Raw genomic sequence first — 14,135 nt, 5'->3', positions numbered from 1 at the left:
CATCGGAATTTAATACGAAAGGCACAATGCCGACTTAAGTACAAGAAGACTGACTCTTCATACTGACTTTGTTCGAACCAATCCTGTGACACCACTTATAGATTCCGATGCTTCACTTCAGGTTTACTGTATCACTCTGACCTTCTTAGTGCCGATGAAACACAGAAATTGCATCGGAAGTAAATGGAAAAGGCACAATGCCGACTTAAGTACAAGAAGGTCTATGTTTTGAACCATTCCTGTGACACTAGTTATAGATTCCGATGCCTCACTTCAGGTTTACTGTATCCCTTGGACCTTCTTATTGACGATGAAACACAGAAATTTCATCGGAATTAAAAAAAAAGGCACAATGCCGACTTAAGTACAAGAAGACTGACTCTTCATACTGTCTATGTTATGATCCATTCCTGTGACACTAGTTATAGATTGCGATGCTTCACTTCAGGTTTATTGTATCTATCTGACCGTCTTATTGACGATGAAACACAGAAATTGCATCGGAATTAAATAGAAAAGGCACAATGCCGACATAAGTACAAGAAGACTGACTCTTCGTACTGTCTATGTTTTGAATCATTCCTGTGACACTAGTTATACATTCCGATGCTTCACTTCAGGTTTACAGTATCCCTCTGACCTTCTTATTGACGATGAAACACAGAAATTACATCGGAATTAAATACAAAAGGCACAATGCCGACTTAAGTACAAGAAGACAGACTCTTCTTACTGTCTATGATTTGAACCATTCCTGTGACACTAGTTACAGATTCCGATGCTTCACTTCAGGTGTATTGTATCCCTTGGACCTTCTTATTGACGATGAAACACAGAAATTGCATCGGAATTAAACACAAAAGGCACAATGCTGACTTAAGTACAAGTAGACTGACTCTTCTTACTGTCTATGTTTTGAACCATTCCTGTGACACTAGTTACAGAGTCTGATGCTTCACTTCTGTTTTACTCTATCCCTCTGACCTTCTTATTGACGATGAAACACAGAAATTGCATCGGAATTAAATAAAAAAGGCACAATTCCGACTTAAGTACTAGAAGACTGACTCTTCCTACTGTCTATGTTTTGGACCATTCCTGTGACACTAGTTATAGATTCCGATGCTTCACATCAGATGTACTGTATACCTCTGACCTTCTTATTGATGATGAAACACAGAAATTGCATCGGATTTAAATAGAAAAGGCACAAAGCCGACATAAGTACAAGAAGACTGACTCTTCTTACTGAATATGTTTTGAACCATTCCTGTGACACCACTTATAGATTCCGATGCTTCACTTCAGGTTTACTGTATCCCTCTGACCTTCCTATTGACGATGACACACAGAAATTGCATCGGAATTAAATAGAACAAGCACAATGCCGACTTAAGTACAAGAAGACTGACTCTTCCTAATGTCTATGTTTTGAACCATTCCTGTGACACTAGTTATAGATTCCGATGCTTCACTTCAGGTGTACTGCATCCCTTGGACCTTCTTATTGACGAAGAAACACAGAAATTGCATCGGAATAAACTAGAAAAGGCACAATGCCGACTTAAGTACAAGAAGACTGACTCTTCTTTCTGACTATTGTTTTGAACCATTCCTGTGACACTAGTTATTGATTCCGATTCTTCACTTCAGTTTACTGTATCCCTTGGACCTTCTTATTGACGATGAAACACATAAATTGCGTCGTAATTAAATATAAATGCACAATGCCGACATAAGTGCAAGCAGACTGACTCATCTTACTGAATATGTTTTGAACCATTCCTGTGACACCACTTATAGATTCCGATGCTTCACTTCAGGTTTACTGTATCCCTCTGACCTTCTTATTGACGATGAAACACAGAAATTGCATCGGAATTAAATAGAACACGCACAATGCCGACTAAAGTACAAGAAGACTGACTCATCTTAATGTCTATGTTTTGAACAATTCCTGTGACACTAGTTATAGATTCCGATGCTTCACTTCAAGTTTACTGTATCCCACTGACCTTCTTATTGACGATGAATCACAGAAATTTCATCGAATTAAATATAAATGCACAATGCCGACATAAGTACAAGCAGACTGACTCTTCTTACAGACTATGTTTTGAACCATTTCTGTGACACTAGTTATAGATTCCGATGCTTCACTTCAGGTTTACTGTATCCCTTGGACCTTCTATTGACGATGAAACACAGATATTGCGTCGTAATTAAATAAAAAGTCACAATGCCGAATTAAGTACAAGAAGACTGACTCTTCTTATTGACTATGATTTGAACCATTCCTGTGACACTAGTTATAGATTCCGACGCTTCACTTCATGTTTACTGTATCCCTCTGACCTTCTTACTGACGATGAAACAGAGAAATTGCATAGGAATTAAATACAAAAGGCACAATGCCGACTTAAGTACAAGAGGACTGACTCTTCCTACTCTCTATGTTTTGAACCATTTCTGTGACACTAGTTATTGATTCCGATGCTTCACTTCAGGTTTACTGTATCCCCTGACCTTCGTATTGACGATGAAACACAGAAATTGCATCGGAATTAAATACAAAAGGCACAATGCCGACATAAGTACAAGAACACTGACTCCTCTTACTGTCTATGAAATGAACCGTTACTGTGACACTAGTTATAGATTCAGACGCTTCACTTCTGGTTTACAGTATCCCTTTGACCTTCTTATTGACGACGAAACACAGAAAGTGCATCGGAATTAAATAGAAAAGGCACAATGCCGACTTAAGTACAAGAATACTGACTCATCCTACTGTCTATGTTTGGAACCATTCCTGTGACACTAGTTATAGATTCCGATGCTTCACTTCAGGTTTACTGTATCCCTCTGACCTTCTTATTGACGATGAAACACAGAAATTGCATCGAATTAGATACAAAACGCACAATGCCGACTTAAGTACAAGAGGACTGACTCTTCTTACTGTCTATGCTTTGAAACATTCCTGTGACACTAGTTATAGATTCCGATGCTTCACTTCAGGTTTACTGTACCCCTTGGACCTTTTTATTGACGACGAAACACAGAAATTGCATCGGAATTAAATAGAAAAGGCACAATGCCGACTTAAGTACAAGAAGACTGACTCTTCTTACTGACTATGTTCTGAACCTTACCTGTGACACTAGATATAGATTCCGATGCTTCACTTCAGGTTTACTGTATCCCTTGGACCTTCTTATTGACGATGAATCACCGAAATTGCATCGGAATTTAATACGAAAGGCACAATGCCGACTTAAGTACAAGAAGACTGATTCTTCTTACTGACTTTGTTCGAACCAATCCTGTGACACCACTTATAGATTCCGATGCTTCACTTCAGGTTTACTGTATCACTCTGACCTTCTTAGTGCCGACGAAACACAGAAATTGGATCGGAATTAAATACAAAAAGCACAATGCCGACTTAAGTACATGAGGACTGACTCTTCTTATTGTCAATGCTTTGAAACTTTCCTGTGACACTAGTTATAGATTCCGATGCTTCACTTCAGGTTTACTGTATCCCTTGGACCTTCTCATTGACGACGAAATACAGAAATTGCATCGGAATTAAATGGAAAAGGCACAATGCCGACTTAAGTACAAGATGACTGACCCTTCGTATTGTCTATGTTTATGAACCATTCCTGTGACACTAGTATTAGATTCCGATGCTTCACTTCAGGTTTGCTGTATCCCTCTGACCTTCTTATTGACGATGAAACACAGAAATTGCATCGGAATTAAATAGAAAATGCTCAATACTGACTTAAGTACAAGAAGACTGACTCTTCTTACTGTCTATGTTTGTAACCATTCCTGTGACACTAGTTATAGATTCCGATGCTTCACTTCAGGTTTACTGTATCCCATGGACCTTCTTATTGACGATGAAACAAAGAAATTTCTTCGAATATAATTAAATAAGGCACAATTCCGACTTATGTACAAGTAGACTGACTCATCTTACTGTCAAAGTTTGAACAATTCCTGTGACACTAGTTATAGATTCCGACGCTTCACTCCAGGTTTACTGTATCCCTTGGACCTTCTTATTGACGACGAAACACAGAAAATGCATCAGAATAAAATAGAAAAGGCACAATGATGACTTAAGTACAAGAAGACTGACTCTACCTAATGTCTATGTTTTGAACCATTCCTGTGACACTAGTTATAGATTCCGGTGCTTTACTTCAGTTTTACTATATCCCTCTGACCTTCTTATTGACGATGAAACACAGAAATTGCGTGGCAATTAAATACAAAAGGTACAATGCCGTCTTAAGTACAAGGAGACTGACTCTTCTTACTGACCATGTTGTGAACATTTCCTGTGTGACCAGTTTTAGTTTCTGATGCTTCACTATATGTTTACTGTATCCCTTGGACCTCCTTATTGACGATGAAACACAGAAATTGCATCGGAATTAAATACAAAATTCACAATGCCGACTTAAGTACAAGAAGACTGACTCTTCTTACTGTCTATTTTTTAACCATTCCTATGACACTAGTTATGGATTCCGATGCTTCACTTCAGGTTTACTGTATCCCTCTGACCTTCTAATTGACGATGAAACACAGAAATTGCATCGGAATTAAATAGAAAAGGCAAAATGCTGACTTAAGTACAAGAAGACTGACTCTTCTTACTGTCTATGATTTGAACTATTCCTCTGACACAAGTTATAGATTCCGATGCTTCACTTCAGGTGTACTGTTTCCCTTGGACCTTCTTATTGACGATGAAACACAGATATTGCATCGGAATCAAATACAAAAGCACAATGCCGACTTAAGTACAAGTAGACTGACTCTTCTTACTGTCTACGTTTTGAACCATTCCTGTGACACTAGTTATAGATTCTGATGCTTCACTTCAGGTTTACCTTATTCCTCTGACCTTCTTATTGACGATGAAACACAGAAATTGCATCGGAATTACATTCAAAAAGCACAATGCCGACTTAAGTACATGTAGACTGACTCTTCATACTGCCTATGCTTTGAACCTTTCCTGTGACACTAGTTGTAGATTCCGATGATTCACTTCAGGTTTCTATGTATCCCTCTGACCTTCTTATTGACGATGAAAAACAGAAATTGAATCGGAATTAAATAGAAAAGGCACAATGCCGACATAAGTACAAGAAGAATGTCTCTTCCTACTGTCTATGATTTGAACCAATCCTGTGACACTAGTTATAGATTCCGATGCTTCACTTAAGGTTTACTGTATCCCTCTGACCTTCTTATTGACGATGAAACACAGAAATTGCATCTGAATTAAATACAAAATGCACAATGCACACTTAAGTACAAGTAGACTGACTCTTCCTACTGTCTATGTTTTGAACCATTCCTGTGACACTAGTTATAGATTCCGACGTTTCACTTCATGTTTACTGTATCCCTTGGACCTTCTTATTGACGATGAAACACAGAAATTGCATCGGAATAAAATACAAAAGGCACAATGCTGACTTCAGTACAAGAAGACTGACTCTTCTTACTGTCTGTGATTTTAACCAATCCTGTGACACTAGTTATACATTCCGATGCTTCACTTCAGGTTTACTGTATCCCCCCTTCTTATTGACAATGAAACACAGAAATTGCATCCGAATTAAATAGAAAAGGCACAATGCCGACTTAAGTACAAGAAGACTGACCCTTCCTATTGTCTCTGTTTTGAACCATTCCTGTGATACTAGTTATAGATTCCGATGCTTCACTTCAGATTTACTGTATCCCTTGGACCTTCTTATTGACGACGAAACACAGAAATTGCATCGGAATTAAATAGAAAATGCACAATGCAGACTTAAGTACAAGAAGACTGACTCTACCTAATGTCTATGTTTTGAACCATTCCTGTGACACTAGTTATAGATTCCGATGCTTCACTTCAGGTTTACTGTACCCCTCTGACCTTCGTATTGACGATGAAACACAGAAATTACATCGGAATTAAATACAAAATGCACAATGCCGACTTAAGTACAAGTAGACTGACTCCTCCTACTGTCTATGTTTTGAACCATTCCTGTGACACTAGTCACAGATTCCGATGCTTCACTTCAGGTTTACTGTATACCTCTGACCTTGTTACTGACGATGAAACATAGAATTTGCATCGGAAGTAAATAGAAAAGGCACAATGCCGACTTAAGTACAAGAAGACTGACTCTTCTTACTGACTATGCTTTGAACCATTCCTGTGACACTAGTTATAGATTGTGATGCTTCACTCCAGGTTTACTGTATCCCTTGGACCTTCTTATTAACGATGAATCACAGAAATTGCATCTGTATTAAATACAAAAGGCACAATGCCGACTTCAGTACAGGAAGACTGATTCTTCTTACTGACTATGTTTTGAACCATTCCTGTGACACTAGTTATAGATTCCAATGCTTCACTTCAGGTTTACTGTTTCAATCAGACCTTCTTATTGACAAAGAAGCACAGAAATTGCATCGGAATTAAATAGAAATGGCACAATGCCGACTTAAGTACAAGAAGACTGACTCTTCTTATTGACTATGCTTTGAACCAATCCTGTGACACTAGTTATAGACTCTGATGCTTCACTTTAGGTTTACTGAAACCCTCTGACTTTCTTATTGATGATGAAACACAGAAATTGCATCGGAATTAAATAGAAACGGCGCAATGCTGACTTAAGTACAAGAAGACAGACTCTTCATACTGTCTTTGATTTGAACCATTCCTGTGACACTAGTTATAGATTCCCATGCTTCACTTCAGGTTTACTGTATCTCTTGGACCTTCTTATTAACGATGAAACACAGAAATTACATCGGAATTAAATAAAAATGCACAATGCCGAATTAAGTACAAGAAGACTGACTCTTCTTACTGACTATGTTTTGAACCATTCCTGTGACACTAGTTATAGATTCCGATGCTTCTCTTCAGATTTACTGTATCCCTTGGACCTTCTAATTCACGACGAAACACAGAAATTGCATCGGAATTAAATAGAAAAGGCACAATGCTGACTTAAGTACAAGAAGACTGACTCTACCTAATGTCTATGTTTTGAACCATTCCTGTGACACTAGTTATGGATTCCGATGCTTCACTTCAGGTTTACTGTAACCCTCTGACCTTCTAATTGACGATGAAACACAGAAATTGCATCGGAATTAAATACAAAATTCACAATGCCGACTTAAGTGCAAGTAGACTGACTCTTCCTACTGTCTATGTTTTGAACCATTCCTGTGGCACTAGTTACAGATTCCGATGCTTTCACTTCAGGTTTACTGAATCCCTTTGGATCTTCTTATTGACGATGAATCACAGAAATTGCATCGGGATTAATTACAAAATTCACAATGCCGACTTCAGTTCAAGAAGACTGACTCTTCTTACTGACTATGTTTGAACCAATCCTGTGACACTAGTTGTAGATTCCGATGCTTCACTTTAGGTTACTGTAACCCTCTGACTATCTTATTGATGATGAAACATAGAATTTGCATCGGAAGTAAATAGAAAAGGCACAATGCCGAATGAAGTACAAGAAGACTGACTCTTCTTACTGACTATGTTTTGAACTATTCCTGTGACACTAGTTATAGATTCCGATGTTTCACTTCAGGTTTACTGTCTCCCTTGGACCTTCTTATTGACGATAAAACAAAGAAATTTCATCGGAATTAAATACAAAAGGCACAATTCCGACTTAAGTACAAGAAAACTGACTCTTCTTACTGTCTATGTCTGAACATCTCCTGTGACACTAGTTATAAATTCCGATGCTTCACTCCAGGTTACTGTATCCCTTGGACCATCTTATCGACGATGATAAACAGGAATTGCATCGGAATTAATACAAAATTCACATGCCGACCTGAGTACAAGAAACACTGACTCTTCTTACTGTCTATGTTTTGAACCATTCCTGTGACACTAGTTATAGATTCCGATGCTTCACTTCAGATTTACTGTATCCCTTGGACCTTCTTATTGACGACGAAACACAGAAATTGCATCGGAATTAAATAGAAAAGGCACAATGCCGACTTAAGTACAAGAAGACTGACTCTACCTAATGTCTATGCTTTGAACCATTCCTGTGACACTAGTTATAGATTCCGATGCTTCACTTCAGGTTTACTGTATCCCTCTGAGCTTCTTATTGACGATGAAACACAGAAATTGCGTCGGATTTAATTACAAAATGCACAATGCACACTTAAGTACAAGTAGACTGACTCTTCCTACTGTCTATTTTTGAACCATTCCTGTGACACTAGTTATAGATTCCGATGTTTCACTTCAGGTTTACTGTATCCCTCTGACCTTGTTATTGACGAGGAAACACAGAATTTGCATCGGAAGTAAATAGAAAAGGCACAATGCCGACTTAAGTACAAGAAGACTGACTCTTCTTACTGACTATGTTTTGAACCATTCCTGTGACACTAGTTATAGATTGCGATGCTTCACTTCAGGTTTACTGTATCCCTTGGACCTGCTTATTGACGATGAATCACAGAAATTGCAGCGGAATTAAATACAAAATGCACAATGCCGACTTCAGTACAAGAAGACTGACTCTTCTTACTGACTATGTTTTGAACCATTCCTGTGAGACTAGTTATAGATTCCGATGCTTCACTTCAGGTTTACTGTATCCCTCTGACCTTCTAATTGACGATGAAACACAGAAATTGCATCGGAATTAAATACAAAATCACAATGCCGACTTAAGTGCAAGTAGACTGACTCTTCCTACTGTCCTATGTTTTGAACCATTCCTGTGGCACTAGTTACAGATTCCGATGCTTCACTTCAGGTTTACTGTATCCCTCTGACCTTGTTATTGACGAGGAAACACAGAATTTGCATCGGAAGTAAATAGAAAAGGCACAATGCCGACTTAAGTACAAGAAGACTGACTCCTCTTACTGACTATGTTTTGAACCATTCCTGTGACACTAGTTACAGATTCCCATGTTTCACTTCAGGTTTACTGTATCCCTTGGACCATCTTATCGACGATGAAAAAGAGAAGTTGCATCGGAATTAAATACAAAAGGCACAATGCCGACTTGAGTACAAGAAGACTGACTCTACCTAATGTCTATGTTTTGAACCATTCCTGTGACACTAGTTATAGATTCCGATGCTTCACTTCAGGTTTACTGTATCCCTCTGACCTTCTAATTGACGAAGAAACACAGAAATTGCATCGAAATTAAATACAAAATGCACAATGCCGACTTTAGTACAAGTAGTCTGACTCTTCCTACTGTCTATGATTTGAACCATTCCTGTGACACTAGTTATAGATTCCGATGCTTCACTTCAGGTTTACTGTATCCCTCTGACCTTGTTATTGACGATGAAAACGTAGAATTTGCATTGGAAGTAAATAGAAAAGGCACAATGCCGACTTAAGTACAAGAAGACTGACACTTCTTACTGACTATGTTTTGAACCATTCCTGTGACACTAGTTATAGATTGTGATGCTTCACTTCAGGTTTACTGAATCCCTTGGATCTTCTTATTGACGATGAATCACAGAAATTGCATCGGGATTAAATACAAAAGGCACAATGCCGACTTCAGTTCAAGAAGACTGACTCTTCTTACTGACTTTGTTTTCAACCATTCCTGTGACACTAGTTGTAGATTCCGATGCTTCACTTTAGGTTTACTGTATCCCTCAGACCTTATTATTGACTAAGAAGCTCAGAAATTGCATCGGAATTAAATAGAAATGGCACAATGCGGACTTAAGTACAAGAAGACTGACTTTTGTTACTGACTATGATTTGAACCATTTCTGTGACACTAGTTATAGACTCCAATGCTTCACTTCAGGTTTACTGTAACCCTCTGACTTTCTTATTGATGATGAAATATAGAATTTGCATCGGAAGTAAATAGATAAGGCACAATGCCGAATGAAGTACAAGAAGACTGACTCTTCTTACTGACTATGTTTTGAACTATTCCTGTGACACTAGTTATAGATTCCGATGTGTCACTTCAGGTTTACTGTATCCCTTGGACCTTCTTATTGACGATGAAACAAAGAAATTTTCATCGGAATTAAATACAAAAGCACAATTCCGACTTAAGTACAAGAAAACTGACTCTTCTTACTGTCTATGTCTGAACATCTCCTGTGACACTAGTTATAAATTCCGATGCTTCACCTCCAGGTTTACTGTATCCCTTGGACCATCTTATCGACGATGAAAAACAGGAATTGCATCGGAATTAAATACAAAAGGCACAATGCCGACCTGAGTACAAGAAGACTTTCTCTTCTTACTGTCTATGCTTTGAACCATTCCTGTGACACTAGTTATAGATTCCGATGCTTCACTTCAGATTTACTGTATCCCTTGGACCTTCTTATTGACGACGAAACACAGAAATTGCATCGGAATTAAATAGAAAAGGCACAATGCCGACTTAAGTACAAGAAGACTGACTCTACCTAATGTCTATGCTTTGAACCATTCTGTGACACTTGTTATAGATTCCGATGCTTCACTTCAGGTTTACTGTATCCCACTTACCTTGTTATTGACGAGGAAACACAGAATTTGCATCGGAAGTAAATAGAAAAGGCAACAATGCCGACTTAAGTACAAGAAGACTGACTCTTCTTACTGACTATGTTTTGAACCATTCTGTGACACTAGTTATAGATTGCGATGCTTCACTTCAGGTTTACTGTATCCCTTGGACCTTCTTATTGACGATGAATCACAGAAATTGCAGCGGAATTAAATACAAAAGCCCACAACGCCGACTTCAGTACAAGAAGACTGACTCATCCTACTGACTATGTTTTGAACCATTCCTGTTAGACTAGTTATAGATTCCGATGCTTCACTTCAGGTTTACTGTATCCCTCTGACCTTCTTATTGACGATGAAACACAGAAATTGCATCGGATTTAATTACAAAATGCACAATGCACACTTAAGTACAAGTAGACTGACTCTTCCTACTGTCTATTTTTGAACCATTCCTGTGACACTAGTTATAGATTCCGATGCTTCACTTCAGGTTTACTGTATCCCTCTGACCTTGTTATTGACGAGGAAACACAGAATTTGCATCGGAAGTAAATAGAAAAGGCACAATGCCGGACTTAAGTACAAGAAGACTGACTCTTCTACTGACTATGTTTTGAACCATTCCTGTGACACTAGTTATAGATTGCGATGCTTCACTTCAGGTATACTGTATCCCTTGGACCTGCTTATTGACGATGAATCACAGAAATTGCAGCGGAATTAAATACAAAATGCACAATGCCGACTTCAGCACAAGAAGACTGACTCTTCTTACTGACTATGTTTTGAACCATTCCTGTGAGACTAGTTATAGATTCCGATGCTTCACTTCAGGTTTACTGTATCCCTCTGACCTTCTAATTGACGATGAAACACAGAAATTGCATCGGAATTAAATACAAAATTCACAATGCCGACTTAAGTGCAAGTAGACTGACTCTTCCTACTGTCTATGTTTTGAACCATTCCTGTGGCACTAGTTACAGATTCCGATGCTTCACTTCAGGTTTACTGTATCCCTCTGACCTTGTTACTGACGATGAAACATAGAATTTGCATCGGAAGTAAATAGAAAAGGCACAATGCCGACTTAAGTACAAGAAGACTGACTCTTCTTACTGACTATGTTTTGAACCATTCCTGTGACACTAGTTATAGATTGTGATGCTTCACTTCAGGTTTACTGTATCCCTTGGACCTTCTTATTGACGATTAATCACAGAAATTGCATCGGTATTAAATACAAAAGGCACAATGCCGACTTCAGTACAAGAAGACTGACTCTTCTTACTGACTATGTTTTGAACCATTCCTGTGACACTAGTTATAGATTCCGATGCTTCACTTCAGGTTTACTGTATCCCTCTGACCTTCTTATTGACGAAGAAACACAGAAATTGCATCGGAATTAAATACAAAATGCACAATGCCGACTTAAGTACAAGTAGACTGACTCTTCCTACTGTCTATGATTTGAACCATTCCTGTGACACTAGTTATAGATTCCCATGCTTCACTTCAGGTTTACTGTATCCCTTGGACCTTCTTATTAACGATGAAACACAGAAATGACATCGGAATTAAATATAAAGGCACAATGCCGAATTAAGTACAAGAAGACTGACTCTTCTTACTGACTATGTTTTGAACCATTCCTGTGACACTAGTTACAGATTCCGATGTTTCACTTCAGGTTTACTGTATCCCTTGGACCATCTTATCGACGATGAAAAAGAGAAGTTGCATCGGAATTAAATACAAAAGGCACAATGCCGACTTAAGTACAAGAAGACTGACTCTACCTAATGTCTATGTTTTGAACCATTCCTGTGACACTAGTTATAGATTCCGATGCTTCACTTCAGGTTTACTGTATCCCTCTGACCTTCTTATTGACGAAGAAACACAGAAATTGCATCGGAATTAAATACAAAATGCACAATGCCGACTTAAGTACAAGTAGACTGACTCTTCCTACTGTCTATGATTTGCACCATTCCTGTGACACTAGTTATAGATTCCGATGCTTCACTTCAGGTTTACTGTATCCCTCTGACCTTGTTATTGACGATGAAACGTAGAATTTGCATCGGAAGTAAATAGAAAAGGCACAATGCCGACTTAAGTACAAGAAGACTGACACTTCTTACTGACTATGTTTTGAACCATTCCTGTGACACTAGTTATAGATTGTGATGCTTCACTTCAGGTTTACTGAATCCCTTGGATCTTCTTATTGACGATGAATCACAGAAATTGCATCGGGATTAAATACAAAAGGCACAAAGCCGATTTCAGTTCAAGAAGACTGACTCTTCTTACTGACTATGTTTTGAACCATTCCTGTGACACTAGTTGTAGATTCCGATGCTTCACTTTAGGTTTACTGTATCCCTCAGACCTTATTATTGACTAAGAAGCACAGAAATTGCATCGGAATTAAATAGAAATGGCATAATGCGGACTTAAGTACAAGAAGACTGACTTTTGTTACTGACTATGATTTGAACCATTTCTGTGACACTAGTTATAGACTCCGATGCTTCACTTCAGGTTTACTGTAACCCTCTGACCTTCTTATTGATGTTGAAACATAGAATTTGCATCGGAAGTAAATAGATAAGGCACAATGCCGAATGAAGTACAAGAAGACTGACTCTTCTTACTGACTATGTTTTGAACTATTCCTGTGACATTAGTTATGGATTCCGATGTTTCACTTCAGGTTTACTGTATCCCTTGGACCTTCTTATTGACGATGAAACAAAGAAATTTCATCAGAATTAAATACAAAAGGCACAATTCCGACTTAAGTACAAGAAAACTGACTCTTCTTACTGTCTATGTCTGAACATCTCCTGTGACACTAGTTATAAATTCCGATGCTTCACTCCAGGTTTACTGTATCCCTTGGACCATCTTATCGACGATGAAAAACAGGAATTGCATCGGAATTAAATACAAAAGGCACAATGCCGACCTGAGTACAAGAAGACTGACTCTTCTTACTGTCTATGCTTTGAACCATTCCTGTGACACTAGTTATAGATTCCGATGCTTCACTTCAGATTTACTGTATCCCTCTGACCTTCTTATTGACAAAGAAACACAGAAAATGCATCGGAATTAAATAGAAAAGGCACAATGCCGACATAAGTGCAAGAAGACTGACTCTTCTTATTGACTATATTTTGAAACATTCCTGTGACACTAGTTATTGACTCCGATGCTTCACTTCAGTTTACTGTATCCCTCTGACCTTCTTATTGATGATGAAACCAGAAATTGCATCGGAATTAAATAGAAAAGGTACATTGCTGACTTAAGTACAAGAAGACTGACTCTTCTTACTGTCTATGATTTGAACCATTCCTGTGACACTAGTTACAGATTCCGATGCTACACGTCAGGTGTACTGTATCCCTTGGACCTTCTAATTGACGATGAAACACAGAAATTGCATCGGAATTAAATATAAAAGGCACAATGCCGACTTAAGTACAAGTTGACTGACTCTTCTTACTGTCTATG

Source organism: Schistocerca piceifrons, unplaced genomic scaffold (genome assembly GCF_021461385.2).
Source record: "Schistocerca piceifrons isolate TAMUIC-IGC-003096 unplaced genomic scaffold, iqSchPice1.1 HiC_scaffold_2028, whole genome shotgun sequence".
Lineage (NCBI taxonomy): Eukaryota > Metazoa > Arthropoda > Insecta > Orthoptera > Acrididae > Schistocerca > Schistocerca piceifrons.
The sequence above is the reverse complement of the archived record's forward strand: the minus strand, read 5'-3'. Positions refer to the sequence as shown.